Below are 18,099 nucleotides of genomic sequence, written 5' to 3' on the forward strand. Positions count from 1 at the left end.
ATTAAGAATATGTGCAAATGCATATTCCATTCTTTTTAGGACAAGTGGAGGTGGGAATAAGAATAGCTCCACAGATGTAACTCTTCCAGGTGTAGGCAGCTCTATAGCTTAATCAATACCCAGAATGACGGTAACATCAAAAGTGAAACATCCCCAGTGTGAGTCAGTGGTAAGAAACTGGATAGAAGACTACTTATTCAATTCTTTGTAGCTACATTCAACTTCCACTTAATTATTGTATTTCTTTACAAGTAGTTGACCTTTTATGCCAGTTTTTGAGGGGCACAAATGTAGTGCAGTACTCCTGGGCTGATTATTCAGGCTGATCTTAACTGGCATACTCAGCTCCAGAGCCTACTGATGACTACAGGCTGATGCTTAAATAGCAGCTCCCGATGCTTTCAAATATCGTGAAGAGCTTTGGGGGTAGGATATACTGTCTCCATTTACCATAAGCCACTGCTCCCCAGCCTAGTGAGTAAGACCACAGACTCCGGGCCAGACTATTTAAATTCAAATTCCAGAACTGCTACTAATTGTATGAGCTTCAGCATGTTATTTAACTTGGCTGTTCTTAATGTGTAAAATGGAGATAATGGAATTATACATAAAAATATTATATATAGGATTAATATGATACACCTAGGATATAATAGGATTGGTATATGTGGTAAATTACTTGGAACAGTGCCTGTCACATAGGAAGTGCTATAGAAAAGTTGTTAAATAAAAATATTTAAGTTCAAATGGGAGTTCCAAGCACTTCACTCTCATATTATTCAACCCTCCTTTAGAAGTATTTGAGTTTGAGATTCCTAAATAATCTCTTAAAGTCTGAACTGGCTCTAGGATTCTTACAGTAATCCTTCAGAGAGGGCTTTAAAAGAATTTGCGTGTAAAACACCTTGCTTATCTAAATTTATTATAATCCGAAACATTGTTTAATAAGACTTAATATCCTGGAAAGGCACTTGATGTTTTTTAAAGTATATATGAGTTGAGGCCACTTAAGGCTTAGAAGGAACTTCAACATAGTGAAACCCTCAAGAGTTTGATAAAATTGTATTTTCTAGTCTTTAAATAAAATACCACAGAACACAATAGATCATTTGATCATTTTATAAAGATCAAGAGATTTTATAATTGTCATAAAGCATAGAGAATCTCTGAACAATCACCATATACAGGCAAAGTTGATTTACTTTATAATTTTATGAAACATTACTGAAACGTTTTAATTACTAAATGGACTGTTGATACTAGTACTTAAAAATTAGTAACCTTCCATATAATTCCTCATATCAACTCTTTAAGAAGGTTGCTTTAATGATATACTTATATAATAATTATACCTTTCATGTATTTAGCATTTTTTTCCTATTTTGGTAAATGTTCATTTTTTTTATCAATAAATCTTAAGAGATTTAGAAATAATAAATTAAACATTGCATAAGTAGACTATAATAAATAAGCACATCATCTTTACTTGGAAGGAAATATGGCCTTTAATGGTTAAAACGTTGATTCAACTATTTTGTAGATTTAAGAATTTTTGAGACGATTATCTCCAAGCCAAGCACTATTGCCTCTCTTAAACATAATATGATTTTTATCTTTTATATCTCTACAACTTTGGCTGCACTTCACATCTGGCACTTCTCTCAAGCACTCCTATGGGCTCACAAAAGGGGAAGAAATTCTTTCTAACCAAGGAGCAAGCTGAAACTATTTTTTCTTTACTATAGTATGAAACCTCAGAAACTTATAAATGAGTACCATAGAAATTTTGATCAACATTAAACTAAGTGCAGAGTTTCTTGCCGTTGTCATTCTTTCTTTCCCTAGCAGCTTTAACTGCATTAACTGGTAGCAGTTATGAGTGGCAGTAATAGGTTCAAAATGGTCTCAAATACTGAGGATAATTCCAATTTTAGGTATCGGATAGAATATTATTTAGAAACATTTCAAATGTCTGGAGTAACGTTGACATTGTCTGCTTCTGGCCAAGATGGAATAAAAGGGACTAATTTACACTCTTTCTGAAACACAAACCAAAAACTCTGCATCATGGTTTCCAGACATTGAATATCTGGCAGCCCAGGACAGTGATCCTTGAAAAAGGGAGCACAAGTAATATGAGTCCCACAATTACCTGAAGAGAGTTTCCAGGCTGCCATATAGGGAGGGAGAAACCAAGAGCCACCCTGAAATCTCCCTGGGTTGAGGAGAAAGAATAGAGTCTGAGAGGTCAAGGAGACCAGAGTTCACAGAGCAGAGTGCCCTAGAGGAGAAAGCTGCTCTGAGAGAAATCTCTGGAAAGCTGCAGATACTACTCCCCCCAGGTCTTCTGCAGAGTACTGATCCACACGTGCATGTGAGAAGGCCAGGGAAAGAACCACAGAGCAGAGGGAACAATGCTTGCAGCACACTTAGGGTTGAGAAGAGTCTGTGTTTCCAATAGAGAATTTAACAAAGTTTAAAAGCAAGCCTCAAAAGGATCACACTGTTTACAAGTAGTGTAACTTAACTGCACCCAGTTAAGAATCATAATGTCTATCACCCAGTCAAAATTATGAGAAATGCATGCAAAAAGCACATCCATAGTGAGACTGGCTGAAAGCAGGTGGAAAAAATGAATCAAGAGGAATATCCTTAGAAATGACACAAGTGAAAGAAATAGTATATAGAGACATTGAAACAGTTGCTGTAACTGTGTTCCATGTATCCAAGAGGGTAGAGGAAAGACTGAAGATGTAAAATACATGTTCAAAAAAAAAGACCAAAATCAAACATCGGGAGATGAAAACTGTGACAAAATGTTTACTGGATGGAATGAACAGCAGATTAGACATTTCAGAATTAAAAGTGAACTTTAAGACATAGCATTATCCAAGGTGTAACACAAAGAAAAAATGACATCAGTAAGCTTTGGAACAACTTCAAATATATGTTTGAATATATAGATATAGATATAGATATACATATACATATACATATACATATACATATACATATACATATACATATAGATATATAACTGGAATCATTGAAGAATGATGGGGGATTGAATATTTAAAGAAATAATATGCAAATTATTCCAAACTTAATGAAACTTATAAAGCCACACATCCAAGAATCTTAAGAAATTTCAAGCACAAGGAGCATGAAGAATGTGATACCAAGGCACAGCATATTCAGTATTCTTAGAACTAAAATAAGATACCATAAAAAGCATCCAGAGAGTATTCCATTGTGTATATAAACCACAATTTCTTTATCCATTCATCAGTTGATGGACATTTAGGCTCTTTCCATAATTTGGCTATTGTTGAGAGTGCTGCTATAAACATTGGGGTACAAGTGCCCCTATGCATCAGTACTCCTGTATCCCTTGGGTAAATACACAATGGAATACTATGTGGCAATGAGAAAGAATGAAATATGGCCCTTTGTAGCAACATGGATGGAACTGGAGAGTGTGATGCTAAGTGAAATAAGCCATACAGAGAAAGATAGATACCATATGGTTTCACTCTTATGTGGATCCTGAGAAACTTAACAGAAACCCATGGGGGAGGGGAAGGAAGAAAAAAAAAAAAAAAAAGAGGTTAGAGTGGGAGAGAGCCAAAGCATAAAAGACTGTTAAAAACTGAGAACAAACTGAGGGTTGATGGGGGGTGGGAGGGAGGGGAGGGTGGGTGATGGGTATTGAGGAGGGCACCTTTTGGGATGAGCACTGGGTGTTGTATGGAAACCAATTTGACAATAAATTTCATATATTGAAAAAAAAAGAATTAAAGAAAAAAAAAAGAATTAAAAAAAAAAAGCATCCAGAGAAAAGACGCATTATATCAGAAGAAGAAAGACAAGGATGACATTAAATTTTCATCAGAAATAATGCAACTAAGTGGCGCCTGGCTGACTCAGTCGGTTAAGTGTCCACCCCTTGGTTTCCGCTCAGGTCATGATCTCACAGTGTGTAGGATTAAACCCCACATCAGACTCCTTGCTGACAGCACAGAGTCTGCTTGGGATTCTTTCTCTCCCTCTCTCTCTGCCCCCTGCCTTCCTCACCGGCATGTACTTATGTGCTCTCTCACTCTCTCTCTCTTTCAAAATAAAGTTAAAAAAAGAGAAAGAATGCAAATAAGAGACATCAAAGCATTACTTTAAAAAAGCAGCCTGGTGTTCTAAACTTGGTGAAAATAACTTCCAAAAGTGAAGGCAAAATAAGGCCTTTATTCGTCATACACAACCTAATAGCATTCATCACTAGCATACATACAATACCAGAGTAGATTTGGTTATGCACTATAAAATGGAGCTGACCAGTCTATGCTTTATTCACTTTCCAGCCCGCTGTCCAAGGACAGCTATATTGTTTAATATTGTCTTAAACAAAGAGCAGGATGAGTTGAGTTCACCAAGTTTCTTTTTTTATTATTTTTTTTTAAATTTTTTTTGAACGTTTTTTATTTATTTTTGGGACAGAGAGAGACAGAGCATGAACGGGGGAGGGGCAGAGAGAGAGGAAGACACAGAATCGGAAACAGGCTCCAGGCTCCGAGCCATCAGCCCAGAGCCTGACGCGGGGCTCGAACTCACGGACCGCGAGATCGTGACCTGGCTGAAGTCGGTCGCTTAACCGACTGCGCCACCCAGGCGCCCCTAGTTCACCAAGTTTCTTGAACACAGAGCCACACAAGGTTATGAATTGGGATGGACATAGGACATTCTAATCCAGAGGGATTAGGAGAGATTTCCTATCACAGCCCTGATAGTTTTACCATTTCATTTGTTTAACAAAAACAAGTGCCAGTATGTGGTAAACCTTAGAATGAGTTCTAGCTGTTCCCTGGGGTTTTGTGTCTGTTCGTTGATGCCTGTCTAGAGCCTCATTCAGCCCATAATTCTGATCATTCATTCATTCACTCTTTCATTGATTTTTTTCACAGACATTTATCGAAAACATACCAGACCTTTTGCCTAGAGTCTGTGGGTACAAAGGTGAATAAAATAACCCCTTCTCTCAAGGAATTTATCTATTACTTTGATAGACAAGTACACAATTATATCAGAGTATTATATCAGAATATTACAGGGATATGAAGAAAAATGCTACTGGGAGAGGCAGAGAAAGTGATATTTGCTTTGCTGGGGAGAAATCACACAGAGGAAATGGTGTATAATCTGGGTTATGAAGTAGAATTCCAGGTACTATTGCCACGTAAACAAATTATCCCCAAATACCAGCTTAAAATAACCACTTTATTGTACTCACATATTCTCTGTGTCAAGACTTTAGACAGGACATGGTGGGAATGACGGTTATCTCTACTCCATAATGTCTGGAGTTTGGGCTGGGAGACTCAAAGGTTTAGTGGTTTGATGTCTGGAAACAGGAATCAGTTACAGGTGTCTTCACTCACATGTCTGGCCGTTGAAAGGTCTGCCACACAGGACCTCAGCAGGGACTATCAACTGGAAAAGCTATACATGGCTTCTGTGTGTTGCCCAATGTTCTTAAAGCAATGCAGCCATAGGATTGTAAGACTTTTTGTGTGGCAGCTTAGGGATCTAAAAATAAGGATTTAGCACACAAGGTAGAAACTGCATTGATTTTTATGATCTAACCTCAGAAGATACACACCTTCACTTCCACTGCATTCTGTTGGTTTCCAACAAGTCACAGACCAGATTCAAGGAGAATTAGACTCCACCTCTAGATGGGAGGTGGCAACATTCTGGAAGAGCATTTGGATGTGTAATATTGTTGCAAGAATCTTTAGAAAATACAGTTTGGCACATGAAAGCTTATTATTACCTAGGAACCAAGTGGGAATATGTATGGCATGATTTAGGAATAGTAAGTAAGGCTGTGGGTGTAGTCAGTGCATGATAAGAATGTCCCAGGATAATGCACAGTGAGAAATTGGGAGCAAATTTTGAAGGGCCTTTTTTTCATACTGAAAATACTAGACTTTAACTTATAGGCAACGAGGAGCCCTTAAGGGTGGGTTGTTTTTGTTTTTAAACTAGAGGATTGAAATGAGTTAATGTGTGTTTCAGAAAGATGATCTAGGTGTAGGGATGTGGGCAGGGGTGGTTAGGAGACAGATGTTCATAGTGCAGGTAGAGAATATGAAGGCTTACGTACTCAGTGGTGACAGGGTAAATGGAAAGACTAGATGTGGGATGTATTTTGGAGGTGGAATTATGACTGACCAAGACTACCGAGAGGAAAGAGGACTGAAATAAATGGGAATGCCTAAGAAGCGCCAGCACTTGGCTGCTTTGCTGCAGGTGCATTCCTCCAGCCCTGGGATGCTCTACAGATCAAGCTTACATGGATCTCACAGCCGGCCAGTCCTAATCATGCCTGTTGATCCGGTCATGGGAGATGGTAGTCACCTACTGCTTTTCCCATACATTCTGTTGACAATGCTGAAGGCGTCACAGGTTAGAGGTTAAGCGTAAAGACAAGGGTAGCAGCAGGTCTCCAGAGCAGATATGACACAAAGGTAGAGTATTCACTCTGAAGTTCTTACTTAAATTTTTATGTGTTGATTCTGAATTTTCTGAGCAGTGGAGAAGAGCAAATTCATGCCGTTTAATTTTTCTTTGCAAAGGAGAGCTGTGATCAGAATACCGTTTTCTTTTTTTAATGACTGGCTCTTTTTTGTCCTGTTAGATTTTTAAAGAGATTCAAACTTCCTCCTACCAACTCCTGAGACATTATCAATTAGCCACACACAGCCCATTGAACACAGCATAGCTGTAATTAAACTAAATTACTATGCAGTAGCTTTCATTACACAATGACACAGTTTTTGTTAGGACCATAGAGAGAGTTTAATTACATGTCTAGACACCCCCTGAATTCAGAGCAGCAGTATTGTCTTTTTCTGTTTAAAAGAGAGTTTCGGCTTTTGGTGATTGCATTTTTTGAAAGACCAAATGGTAAGATATATCAGGGGTTCTTTATTTTTTTTAATTCCACATTCTACTTTCATGCATATGTGATTTAGGAGCCATTTATACATCTGTGGATATATTTTCTAAGAAAAATGCATAGATTTTTCACTCTTTGAAAATCTTTGATATTTGATATACATTTTACTTAATCCAAAAGCTTTCTTTCTCTAATATACCTGCAAATATCCACTTGACTTATTAACATATAAAGCATGTAATCTGAAGTACAGTCATCTATTATAATATTTCCAGCTTCCTCTTCCTTGTGAGGAATTTCAACACTTTGCCTGAGCATAGAGTGCTTTCCACCTTTATCCTCAGTCCTGCGCATTCAAGCCTCTCTGTAGACTCTACTCTCTCTGCTGGACCAGAGCACACAGGTTCAGGAGCTCCTGTGTTTCTTTTGTTCCCCAACCTGATCTCTTCTTTCTCGTTACAGAAATGTGTTTGCTGCCTCTTTCTCTGTAACTCCAGATGATTTTTTGACCTTTCCCCCAGTTACGTACCATCTCCTGAATACAGCTTCCATTTAATTGGCCAAGCCTTTCCATAGCCTCCATTCCTTAATTCTCATCTCTCCTGAAATCTGGCTGTATGCATTGGAAATAAGAGGATGAAATTATCACATGCTTACCCTTTCTAAGCATTCTCAACAGCCCCTTGGAAAGTTGTCCCACAGCATGCACTTGCTCCAGTGTTATATACAAAAACCTTTTATTTATGGATTTATTTGTTGATTACATGTACATTGTTTCAGATTTCATTTTTGTACTCTTTTAGCATGAGACTTGTCTGTTTAAATCAGGACACATCACTTTTTCCATTAATTTTTTGCATGCGTAATTTAAAATGATAATCTTTCATTTAATAATTGCTCTTGAAAACAATGATAAGTGTTTCATTGAAGAGTGAATGTTTTGGATTTGGGGTTGAATCTAAGGAAAATAGTATAGATAAAATTATACTTGCCACCAGTACTATCTAGACCATTCTTGTAAATGTGTACTTAGTAGACTTCTGTAACATGCACATATATAAATAGACAGGAAAATGAACTTCCAGCCTGTTGAAAGTATCCCTGTTCCCTCACTCTGACTTTGTACATGAGGAGACTCATACCAAAATCAGAAACAAGAGCTGGAGTATGACGGTTTTTCATGACCTCTTTGCCTATCAAGTGTTCTAATCTTGACACCTCAGGTTTCCCTACCCAGTGGCATTCCTAATTATCCTCTCTGTCAGCATCCTGCCCCTTTTCTCCATGACATTGCTACTCCAAAATTCCCATCTTTGTTTTATCCAGACACTCCTAAGCCACACCCCAAATCTAAAGCAGAGATGCTCCCATGGGACACTTACCACAGGGACAGCACAGGCTCAGTGCTCTTCAAGGGCACCACTGCAGGGCCCAGCAGGACACCTTCATTTATAAACAGACGACTTTGGCTTGCCCACTGTTCATTAACGTGTCATTACACCTGGCCAAATCACTATTCACTTCCATTTTCTCACACTGACAAGTCCAGTTTTTGAATGTTTCAGACATAAAGGAAACTGAAGAGAAAACTAACAGATGAATTTTCAGCTGTCTTTGCCCAAGCTCCCCTGAGTAGGCATGTGTTGTGTTCAGATCAACTTCAAAGGATGTGAAGAAATTAATTCAGCCATAACTATCAATGCTACCTTAGAAGAACAAAAACTATATAAGTATTCAAGATGTCATTATGAGGTTGACACCCTTTTGCCTTATCTTACAATTAAAATGTTCTTGTTGGGTTTTGGCTTTTCCCAGAGTGATGCTGTAAATCTCATAGCACCTTTGAGGTAGCTAAGTATTATTATCCAATCAGTGTAGATGGCACAGATGCTATGCCTTATTTCAGTTAAATGTATCAAAGTGATGTTGCTATGGAAATATAGTGCCACAATGTAGGCACAAAATTTTAACTTCTATCAAAGATTAATAATGGCAAATGAGTATCCTTTGCAGATTATGACCATTCTTTGAGTATCTATAAGTTAATGACTCAAAAGTAGAACAACATACATGTCTATAGGAAAATTGAGTTTATCAATCATTCAAAAAAATTTCTTGAGTACATATTTAGTACTTGGCACTGTGCAAGAAACTAGATATCTGAGGAACCAGATCCAAATTTCCTTGTCTTCCTGGGTTTTCAGTCTAGCGAGGGAGGCATCCTAATCATAAAGCTTGCAAAGAAATAGGCATGTTGTAAAGAAAAGTAGGAGGCATCCATGAAGGCACATAAGTGTGGGCACATGTTAGTTTGGAAATACAGATACGGCCTCCCTGAAGAATTGACATTATAGTTGAGGCCTGAGGATGTGGGGGCTGGCCAGGTAGAAACATGTAAAAAAGCATTCCAGAAAGTGAGGGCAGTCAGAAAGGGATGCTGAGATGGGGGTAGGGGAGGGAATGGGGCTTGAGAGAAATTGAAAGAAAGTCAGTATGGGAAGAACAGAGCAAGAAAGGGGGAAATAGCAGGATATGAGGCTGGAGGGGAAGGCTGGAGCCAGGTGACCAAGGCCTTGAAAGCTAGGATACAGTAATGGGAAACCATTGAAGAGCTTCCCAAGGAGAAGAAGTGGCCTGATTACCTATGTTGCTGTGTGGAGAATAGGTTGAAGGTAGGGCCTGTTGGAAATCAAAGAGGGTTAAGGGAATACTGTGGTGGTCTAGCTAAGCTCATGGCAATGCCATGGAGAAAGGCAAAGTGATTCTGGAGACATTTTGGAATTAGAATTCACAGCACTCTACTATGACTTGGATGGAAGCTACTGGGGGAGAAGAGAGAAACAGTTTCTGACTTGAACACTTGAGTTGGTTGAGACATCACATTTTGAGGTGGGAAGAACGGAAAGAACAGGGCTGGAAGACACTCAACAGTTCAGTTTTGGACGTATTGAACGTAAGGTGTCTGTGAAACAGCCAGCTGGAAATGAGACCTGGGCAGGTGGATATATGGGCCTGGAGCTTAAGAAAACAACAGTTTGAATTAGAACATCTTTTTTAGATACTATCATGGAATAGTCTTTGCAGTCTTAAACTACTAGCAATATTAATGGCATCATGTGTTTAGTTCATATGAGACCAGACATAGTTACCATCTAAATGTACATATTCATATTCAGAGAACATCATTCATAGTAGATGCATGGTATTCAGGACAAGCCAACATGAAATGCCTGCCAATTATATAAAATTTATGTTTTTAAAAATTCATTACCCGAATAATATATAATGTTTATAGTTAACTTTCATATAATAAAAAACTAAAATTGGGGCACCTGGGTGGCTCAGTTGGTTAAGCATCCAACTATTGATTTCGGCTCAGGTCATGATCTCATGGTTCGTGAGTTCAAGCCCCACATCAGGCTCCACACTGACAGTGAGGAACCTGCTTAGGATTCTCTCTCTCTCTCTCTCTCTCTCTCTCTCTCTCTCTCTTTCTTCCCCTCCACACTTGTGGTCTCTTTCTCTCTCAAAATAAATAAACTTAAAAAAAAAAAAACTTAAAAAGGGGCATCTGGGTGGCTCAGTCAGTTGAGTATCCAACTTCAGCTCAGGTCATGATCTCACAGTTCGTGAGTTCGAGCCCCACGTCAGACTCTGCGCTCAGAACCTGGAGCCTGCTTTGGATTCCATGTCTCTCTCTCTCTCTCTCTCTCTCTCTCTCTCTGCTTCTCCCCTACTTGCACTCTTTCTCTCTCTCTCTCTCTCAAAACTAAACATTAAAACAATTTTTTAAAACTTAAAAAAAAAGAAAAAACTAAAATTAATTATAACCCTACCCACAATTTTTTTACACACATGTATACTTTTGGGGAGGCTATAAAAAGTAGCTGGAGGGAAAGGAATAGACAGGAAGAGTTTATAGCAGAAGAGAAGGCTACAAGCACAGTAGTAGATACCTAATTTAAGAAGCAGAGTCAGAAACAAAATTCGTTTATTTATTCATAAACTTATACTTCCCAAATGTTTATTGAGCATCTGCCGGGCGCCAATTCCTGTTTTAAATTCCAAAGCAGGAATCACAGACTGCAGGGTGTTTTGTTTGTACCCTGCACAGGCTTTTAAAATTTTCAACTTAAGTGCCAACATTTAAAATTTGTAATATTTTACATTAAAAAAAACTGAATTTCTATCTTTCCTTTAAAATCAGAAGAGCGAGGGACACCGGGGTGGCTCAGTCGGTTAAGCATCCGACTTCAGCTCAGGTCATGATCTCACAGTCCATGAGTTTGAGCCCCGTGTCAAGCTCTGTGCTGATAGCTCGGAGCCTGGAACTGCTTCAGATTCTGTGTGTCCCTCTCTCTCTGCCCCTCCCCCACTTCTTCTCTGTCTCTTTCTCAAAAATAAATAATAAAACATTTTTTAAAAATCAAAAGAGCTAGCAACATGGGGACTGCATTCCTGTCTGGCTGAATCTGAGTCGCCTTCTCCTTGTAAGGAGTCATGCTCTCCAGGGGCAGATGCAGTCCCTAGGACTTCCCAGTGCCTTCCTTTTATTTTACACTCTGCCAACTTCCTTCATTCTTTTAGGGTGTCTTCCTGACCCCTGGAGAGTTTTTGGTCCCTGCTCAAGAGATGCAAAATCAAATGCAACGTCGTTGCTACCCTGCATGACCAAAGCAATGGAAAGATGCTGAAGATTTTAGGCAGGGGAATGACGTGACCAAAACTGCACTTTTTAAAAATGATTGTCATGGCAGTGTGGAGCATGGGCTGCATGGGAACAACCCTGGAAGTTGGGGAGCTGGTAATTAAGCTAGTCACCAGAGTAATCAAGAGGGAAGCATGTTTGTGGCCTGGCTGAAGGCAAGAGCGGATAAGTAGGAACAAGAGGCCAATACATGAGGCACTAAGGAGCGAGAGCTACTTACTGTCATGGGTCATGGACTGGATGTGTCGGTAAAGAAGATAGAGAAGTTAGGTAAACCCAGGTTCTGGCTTGATCAAAAGGATGCTGTCATTCGTTGGGTTTGGAAATACAGGTACAGCAGGAGTAAATTTAGGGTAAATACTAAATTGATTTTGGACGTGTTGACCTTGAAACACGTGTGAGACATTCAAGTGGAATGGGAAGTAGAAGGTTCTGTCAAATCAGAGCCACAGAGAAGTTGGGGGAAGGCAATAGAGATTTGGGGCACATTGGATAAGTGGTACCTTTATTTGTGGCTTTAGATGAGCTGAACTCTGGAAACCAAAGGAAAAGCAGAAGGGTGCTGAGCAAGTCTTGAGACAGAGGGCCTGGGGAGGAGACTGAGGGGGGAGCAGAGGTGAGGAGCACCATGCGGCCAGTGTGGCAAGAGCCCCAGGCGATGAGAGGCCAAGTGAGAGACAAGTCCGTGTGCTCAGAGGCCAAACAGGTCAGATAAAGAGTCAGAAAGTGTGTGTTAGGTTTGATGAGGTCAGAAATGAAACAATAGTGTGTTGAAAGAAAATGAGAGGGAAGAAAATGGAAATGGGGAGTGGAGACTGAGGAGAGTAGGGTATAGCTGAGTGCAGCTAGAGCAGGAGGGGAATGTGTGTATTTGAGAGACCATGGAGGTGATGGTTGATTTCTTTTTCCTGTTTCCTTTTGATGGTGATACTGTTCATTCTGGAGGTATGTGTATGATGAAAGCAAAAAAAGAGGGAATAGCAGACGTGGGAGAAAAGGCAGTAGTGATGGGGCAGTGCCTCTGAGTAGGGAGAGGGGTGTGGAGGAGGACCCTGAGCGGCACCCAGGGGCACCCAAGGATGGCTCCTGAAGAAGAGCCCGGAGAAGGAGAATGGAGCATAAGGGAAACAACAGGCTGTGAAATGCTCCTCTTTATCAGTGACAAATAGTATTTATCGTAGTAATTCTTTGTGTTACAATGGAGAACAGATATAGTAAGAATGCTTCAAATCCTAATTGGCATATACTTTGTTTCACTTCTGACTTCTAAATGCTCTTAGAAACTGAACACAGATACAGCAACTTAAGTCTGTATTTCCCTTAGACCTATTTCAAGGGTGAAGAAGACTAATATATATTACATTCTATTACTCTGTGATTTATCATTGCATCTTCTTGGGAACAGGAGCTGTGGCAAATTAAGTGAAAAAGGCATACAAAATAAAGCTATTAAAGTGGAAAAGGGAATTTTAAAAAAGAGAGAGGGAGAAGTAAATATTCTAAACCAGGCTGGTAATTGTAACTGAAACCTCTTGTACATTGAGTTTGGGGCCACCAAAACAGAAGAAGAAAATGTGATGAAATAAAAAGCAAATATTTTCCCATTAAAGTATTCTTTGATACTTCAGGAAAGAGCAAGTTTTCCAAACCTCAAAGGATTTTGGATGTAATTTATTGTACAAGAGACATGGAACAACAGTGGTAGGGTGCTCCTAACAGCTACCATTTATAGAACAGAATGTCCACTCCATGCTAAGTGTCTCCATGCCTAACCTCCGATTCTCAGTGCAACCTTCAAAGTGGGTGCTACAGAGAGGGAAACCGGGAGGTGAAGGGTAGACAGATTGTTCCAGGTCACACAGCTAATAAATAGCATGCTTGGGGGTATATGGCCCCAAAGTGCCTCTCATGGTGTTATTCTTCAATAATTATTTCAAAAACAATGCCACAAAAACCTTCTTATGCTTGTTTCTTTTATCAACCCTTCCTCAAAACTGAGGGTATAATACTGAAACAGAACTTAGCAAAGGTATGCCCTTGGTACCAGTGCATTAAATGCATCATTGCCTAATCCTTAAAAACGTACCTGTTGCCTATCTTAATTACTCTGCGTATAAAATATTTGTCATTTTATGCTTTTTTTCTAAAAAGATAATATACTTTTTAAAAATTGAGCCAGTAAATTAATTGTGCTTCTCTGCCTCTTCCTTTCCCTCCTCCTTTTCCTTCTTTTTATTCCTTAAAGTTTTAAGTAAATTCATATATACCTAGTTATCTGCTCTTACAGTTTCTTTATTAAAATAGGTTACAATTAGTCATGATTCAGTAGTTAAATGCTACAGTTCTTGCCAGATTTATTATTTCCTGTCCATTAAATTGTTAGGTTATAGAGGTCTTCTTCCAAAATGGTGTTTAGTTTTCAAGGTTTCCTTGTTTGTGTTTGGTTTACTTTAATTATGATTACTTTGAACACTTGGTTTGTTCTGGAATATCCAGTTATCTCAAGTTTCTCAATTTCTCTAATCCTTTTGTCTGTTTGTATTGAATCCCCATGATTTAAATGATCAGTAGCTAAGATCAGCAGCATCTTGATAAGGTCTCTTTCTCCATAATTAGATATTTTTTAATCATTTCTGTATCATTAATATGATATCATAAAATGTCTTTGTACAATTCCCCATGAGTACACAATTTTGAGGGGCATTTTTCCCCTTAATTTCTTTTTCACTTCTCCGTGTGCAGTGATCTTGATGTGTCGAGATAAGATTAGTGCTTGGTGAGATTAGAAGTGTGTATTTTATTTAAAACCCCGTTTAAAAATAAAGGGCAGCATGCCTATTATTCAGCCCTTAAACTGCTCTTTTTATATCCTCAGATGCTCTGAGACAGAAATTTTCAAAGTACAGTCTGAGGATTCCTGGAGGGTCCCTGAGTTCCCTTTCAGAGGGTCTGTGAGGTCAGAAGTATGTTGTCATAATATGAAGACATTTCTCTTCACTTGTGAAAGTACAGTGGAATATTCCAGAGTCTGAATGATGTGTGATTTTGCAGTAGACAGTGCAGAAGCAGATAAGAGAATCTAGCCATCTTCTATTAAACCAGAAATTAAAGAAATTTGTAAAATTTTAAGACAATAGCACAGCACTATTTTTTGTTTTAGCAAATAGTTATTTTTATTAGAAAATGTTTATGTTCATGTGTCATTAGTTTATTGTTTTTTTAAATAAATTAGGATTTTTTTTAATTTCTCAGTTTTAACTACTAACATAGTAACTAATGTTAGATATAACTCACATAAGCAAAAGCTCTTTGAGGTTCTCAATAATTTTTTTTACTCTAACAGGGTCCTGAGACCAAAAGGTTTGAGATCTGGTGTTCTAAAAGGTTGCTGCTGCTTCTAACAATTGTATCTTTTTGGGGGAAGGCAAAAGATCATGCTCCACCTTTTCTTTTTTGCTTGGCTTCCTGACTAGAGATAATGTAAAAGGTAGAAGTATTAACTATTGGTTAAAAGCAGTCGGTGGGTCTAAGCAAAAATAAAATAATGATCCCTGCCATTTTTGTCAGTCAAATACATTTAAATGACTCCTACAACATTTGTACATGATTATATCTCAACTTTTAATAATCTTTATGCACCAAGTAATTTATAGTAATTAATCCCTGCCTATATTTTTAAAAGCCAGGATCATGACCTTCAGTATTTCATTGCTTTATTTTGTCTTTAAATTTGTTCTTCTGTTGGTGCATAGCTCCTAAGTCTATTATTTTCTCTAAAAATTTTCTTCTGTTATCTGGTCTAGCTCTCCTTTATGAAGTGCCAAATGGTGTCATTTTGTTTTGTTTCGTGTTAATTTGGACTTAGAACACAAAACTACCATTTCTGTTCTAGAAAGCCAGAACAGTAGTTAGTGAACATCTTTAAATAATTAGTACTTTGCTAAACCAATACTTGTAAGTTTATCTCATTTGCTGTTGTTATTGTGTTGCTATCTTCACTGTCATTTTCTTCCCAACGGAATGGAGCTTCTAAATTGGGTTAGACTGTGGGAGAGCAATATTTTCTCTTGATCCCAAACTGCAATTCTTAGGTGTGTTCCAAAGCAACTGTATGAGAAACTTGTATTGTTGCCTTCAAACTCAGCTTATACAACGTACAGCATCTTCCTCCTCAGGGATCTGGTGGGTTTTCCCTGGGTGTCACTCAAGGCTGAGCATGGCCCTCTGCCTTCTCACTTCTCCTCCCCTGCCATTACCTTCCCTCTCCTTCCATCATGTTCCTCTCCTCTCCATCTTTGTGATTTTCCTCTCATTGCCACCCCACACAGTCCAGCATCTGCTTGGGAGTCACATAATAGACAAGGCTATGGCCTCCACTTCTGGACACCTACGTCTGAACCTCACTCAGCTCCACACATCTAGTTGTGACACTGAGCACATCTCTTGGCCTCTCTCTACCTCGGTTTTCTCATTTGCAGAACAAGCGTTATAGGATTTGCAAGTACGAGGTGTTTGTAATAGTGCTTGGAATATAGGACGTGCATAGGGCACGTATGGTGTTATTGTCTATAGGTGATCATTATCTACTGTAAGGAGTGAGCTCAGCCTGGTGAGACATGAGCAAAAGCAACTTCATTTTATCTCACCATTGCCCTGGCAGATCCACTCTGAACCCATTCCTCTCCTTCATGAATAAAATTTCAAGCTATTCCTATAGCTTTTCCAGGCACTCTTGCATAAGGAAAAGACTAAAATTTTAGACTCATCCAACTTTTAAATGTCTTCCTTCCCCCAACGTGGACATGAGAGATCTATAATTTCTAAATATAGGGGATAGGAATATTTGTTAGTTTCTTCTCTTCCTCCTGCTTTTTACCCACCAACTGATTATGTTCCTTCTAAAGTTGCGGTGAGGGTGACAGGAGAGGGAGAGGAGAAGGACAGTGAAGAAAGGTCTCACCAGACTGCTACAGTTATGGTCTGGCATCTGTGATCTCCGGGGATGGCAGGTTACAATGCCTAGGGTTCTTTCCCTATGGGACACCAATGATGGCTCTACAGAGACCCATTGCGGGGGAGTTCTCTCACTTCAGGTGCTCTGAGGAGTCACTGGTTCCTCAACTGCCTGCTCTCACCTTCCCCATGTTCTGCTTCCTGTGATGCTAAAATGAGATGGCATCACCCCAGCAGGAAACATTCTTCAGGGAGACTCATGTCTGGTTCCCTTCTGCACAGTCCACATTGAACCCTCATGAGATAACTGCACCTATGTTCAGCTATTCTTTGCGAGTAGCTGAATCTCATTGGGGCCCTTTCTCCTCACTCACCTACTCCAACCATCTCTTTTTCATGAGTGAGCTGGATATCAATTCCTGTTTCCCCAAATCACTGACATGTCAAGCACCACAAATTGTGACCTTGAAGCTATCCACCTTCTGTTACTTGGCTTGCAAAGAGAGAAGGCTCCTTCCCTTCCCGTAGGAGATAGGAAAGGAGAAATACTGAAGTACACTGGCAACTTTTTCTCCCAACCCAACAGAAAAGTGGGCAAAGGATATAAACAGGCAGTTCATAGAAGAGGAAAACCAGTAAGCATGTACTATACCAGTAAACAGAGAAAGGCAAATTTAACCAAATCTAAGATACAATATTTACACTGAAGCCCAGCAAAGGTTAAAAATACAGATTTGGTGAAGATGTCAGGGAAACATAAATACTTACACTGTTCATGTGAGTAGATATTGATGGAGTCTTTTCAGAGAATGATTTTGCAGTATTTATTAAAATTTAAAATCTACTTTTTGACCCCACCATACCTGCTTCCAGGTATCTGTCCTAGAGAAACACCAGCAAAACTAGCCAAACATCCAAGGGATAGAAGGCTTATTATTGCCTTATTTATAATTTTTAAAAACTTGAATGTCCATCAAAAAGGGACTAGCAAAATAAATTATGATGCTTCCAATGAAATGGATACAAGCAAGTGGTAAAGAGATTAAGCTGTAGTGATTTGTGGAAAAGGTTTCAAAGACATATTGTGTGAAAAAAGCAATATAAAAATTAATATTAATCATGCATTTATATAAGAAAATGGAAAAATCAGGGATATTTCCTTGCATACATACATTCATGTTTGTGAATTCATAGAAAAAAGTTAAAACCATTTCAAACTGATGAGTGATTATTTTTGGAGAGGGATCTGAAACCAGGGGAAGCAGGACCAGGTAAGACCTCCACAATCACAGCGAGAGTATGTTACATGTGTGATAACACATAATTTACGAAATAATTTAAAATATAATAAAATTAGTGGAATTGCTAGAGGTGATCTTTAATTTAATGTCGTCTCCAATATACCACTCTATATTGATAGCTGGATTTACTAATCCTCAGAAGAGCCTATGAGAGCATTCATCATCTTTAAGCAATATTTATCATA

The 18,099-nt window shown here is 38.8% G+C and overlaps 1 protein-coding gene across 1 annotated transcript in view; it reads left to right on the forward strand.

Moving 5' to 3' along the window:
• Positions 1–18,099, forward strand: part of CAMK4 (calcium/calmodulin dependent protein kinase IV) — a 213,346-nt gene that overhangs the window by 168,080 nt on the left and 27,167 nt on the right. The window lies entirely within an intron of this gene.

Source organism: Panthera tigris, chromosome A1, assembly GCF_018350195.1.
Source record: "Panthera tigris isolate Pti1 chromosome A1, P.tigris_Pti1_mat1.1, whole genome shotgun sequence".
NCBI lineage: Eukaryota > Metazoa > Chordata > Mammalia > Carnivora > Felidae > Panthera > Panthera tigris.